Source organism: Cynocephalus volans, chromosome 9, assembly GCF_027409185.1.
Source record: "Cynocephalus volans isolate mCynVol1 chromosome 9, mCynVol1.pri, whole genome shotgun sequence".
Classification (NCBI taxonomy): domain Eukaryota; kingdom Metazoa; phylum Chordata; class Mammalia; order Dermoptera; family Cynocephalidae; genus Cynocephalus; species Cynocephalus volans.
The window spans coordinates 76,853,390-76,856,564 of NC_084468.1; the positions used below are offsets into that span (position 1 = coordinate 76,853,390).

A 3,175-nucleotide genomic window follows, 5' to 3' on the forward strand; every position below is an offset into this window, starting at 1 on the left:
TGATCTCAGTGAGAGAGGGCTGGAATGAGAAAATTCTACAAATTTTATACCAGCATTCTTTTTTATTATTAAGTGCTGGTGACCTAGTTTATTTATACCTGTATTTATTTTTGTTCAAAAAATAGTTAAGGTAGCTAACAAAATGCATACACTAGGACTGTAGTGAATATTTGTTGTCTGGGGGCACCTGTTCTCCACTTGTCCTTTTTTCTTGTAACAAATCCTGACTGCCTTTTGGGGAAAGACTGTACCTTCACTGTGAACAGCTTTGGTGAAACTAGCACTCAGGATGACTGCTCTGCCTCTAGCAAGGATGGCACTCAGTACCCCCACCAGGTGAGTCAGACCCCTTTCTCCTTCAGGCACTGAAGCTTGAGTGGCTTGTCTCAAAGACAAAAGAATGGTTGGTGCTCATTTGTTACGGCTGGAGTGCTCCAACAAGACAGTTGATCACTTTTGCCACCTGCATCACTGGAGCTGCTATGGCCCCTTTCTGACACTGGTACTTCTTCAGCTGTTCCTTCCACTTGGTGAGCTACCCCATAACTTTCCAGTAATGTTTCTTTGGGCTTAAGTTAGCCAGAATCCATTTCTGTCCTGTAACAACATACATACACACACTAACTGATAAAAGTACCTTGGGGGAAAAAATATTCAGAGCAAATAGAAAATTAGGGTTTTAGAAAATAAGAGAAAGTCATAATGATAATGATAGCTAACCTTTATGGAGCATTTACTATTTATGCCAGTCACAGCTCCAAATACTTCAGATGTCTCACTCATTAAATCCTAATAAAGAAACACTAGGAAGGAAGATACTTTTGTGATCCCCACTTTACAGAAGGCCCAGAGGAACCAGTAATGTGCTCCAGATCACATCAAGTATATGGTGCAGCCAGGAGTTGCACTCAGGCTGGCTGAGTCCAGAGACCACATTCTTAGCGCTGTCTCCAGATAGGTAAGAATGAGAATTTAAAAACCACATGTGACAAAGACCACTGCACTTGCTAGGAATGAGAAAACTGTGCTTTAAAATTAACGTCTCTAAGTCCCCAAACCACCTTATCAGTAGATACTCTCACTATTTCCATTGGGATTAGAAAACTAAAGCACAAAGGAAAAAAAAAATCTGCCTAAGTTTATATGGCTGGTAAGTTTTAGAGCTAGAACATAACCCCATGACACACTGTGGTGTCTCCAGAAGCTATACTGTTGGCAGTTCTGTGAAAGCCTGAAGGGGTCATTACTACATGTGTGCAGTTGTTTAGCTTAATACAAAATTCAGTTTTAGACTACTGAAATCAATGGTCTATATTTCCTCAAGACAATCCTCCATGAATTTACACACCATAAATTTAAGGTACTTTGAAGGACAATCAGATTACATTGCTGGTTAAATTCAGAACTATGTGCCTGAAGACTCTTTGAAACTAGGAATAGCGATAATAAATCTAATAAGGAATGTGTAGAAAAGCCACCCCACCACCAAATAAAAGTAGCAAAAGGAAGGCACAAGGTGAGCCTGAGACATGCTGCTACAGAAAGCAAGGAAATGCACAAGGACTAAGGAGGCATGTCAACAAAACCTACAGGCCAGCTTAAACAGGCTCCCACTGGCCAAACTGGGGACAGTTGGAGCACCGACAGTAACAAGTGCAAGTGATTATACATTGTGTGAAAAAATCCCTGAATACATAGTGATATTTTTTATGCTAAATATTTTTATTAGTTTTATCAGAAAAACTTGTATCTACAGGTGATTTCTGATGCATAATTTTATTAGAGCCAGAGATAATTTCTTCTAGAAAAACAAATCTCTAAGATTAAAATAGAAGACAATGAAACAAGAGATTTCTCTTTATAATCTGCCTTTATCCAACTATCCCAGAGCACATCAATTTCTTTGAGAATTACTTTGACACTATATAACAAGTTATTAATGGAAAACCCACAAGCCAAAAACCCTAAATTTTCTAATCTTCAAGTCAATCATCAACTTTTTTTAGGTTTTGGAGACATAAAAATAAAAAAATCATTTCAAATAACAGCACTCAAACACCATATATAATTGTAATGAGATGCAGCAGTCAACTTTTAGCCTCTTATATTCCAGGTTTTAATTGAAATAATCTTCACTAGATTCTTAGATTTTTGTCAGTCTTGTTTATAAGCTGTTTTGCCTTACTGGGCCTAAACAGAATACAATATTAAAATATGTTAATAATCCATACTGAGAATATGTTATAAGTGGGTTTCTAACTCTTTAGAGATACAAATGGAAACAACACATCCTACCAACACAGGTGAGTTCCTTCGGTTATCCCTGAGCTGGGCAGTTTCAGGTGATCATTTTTTCCTCTGAGGCTGAAGTCTATGGTTTGATCTTCCTAGCAGCTTCCAGAACAGAAAGTGGGTTTACTTTGTCTCCAAATTCTTTTCCTTGGTGCTTGAAAAGAATGTCCTGCTTTCCCGATCCCACCACAAAAACTCCCCCATGGATGAAGCCTTCACCTTCCTGGTTTCTAAAAAAGCCTCCATTCCAGGCCCAGAAGAAGTTGTACCACACACCTAGATGGATAAATCCCATAAACATCATCTTCCACTTTTGAGGACAATAGAACTTTTTATTTTCATCCATAAAGATTTCTCCTTTGAAATAAGGCTGGGGACCTTCACTTCAGTCCTGATCTGCTCCTTCACCACCATATAGAGGGGACGTCCAGCTCGTCCAGCTTGGGTTTCAAGGAGGACAGGTCAGCAGCCTCCTCTCGACAGAGGACACAGCATGGCCTCCGCACAGCCATCATCACGGCTCCATTCTTTTCCCACAGCTACTTCACTTTGAAAGTCCATGGTTCCTTCTCCAGTGCTTTCAGGTCTGTGTTGGCCAGGAGTGGTGCCACGGCAGCAGCCCCCAGGGCTCCTGCACCACTGTACCACATCCTCATGGTGAAGAAACGTGGGACTACTTGCCTGTCTCCAACTCTTGACTCTACTCCTTGGGGTGACTGTCTGCCTGGCTCTTGCCCAGCCCTCCTCTCAGCTGCCAGACTCAGAACATTTAGAACAGCTGCTGTGCCACAGCAGACCCCGCTTACCTACGTGGAGGTCAAGTGCAGCAGGGCCCTGTGTGCAGCACTTACTGCAAGCACTTCCCTCCCGGCCCAAGAGTCCC

General features: G+C 41.3%; 1 pseudogene; it reads right to left on the minus strand.

Moving 5' to 3' along the window:
• Positions 1–2,338: 2,338 nt before the first annotated feature.
• LOC134385748 (peroxiredoxin-like 2A) lies at positions 2,339–2,963 on the minus strand (annotated as a pseudogene).
• Between the last annotated feature and the right edge of the window lie 212 nt (positions 2,964–3,175).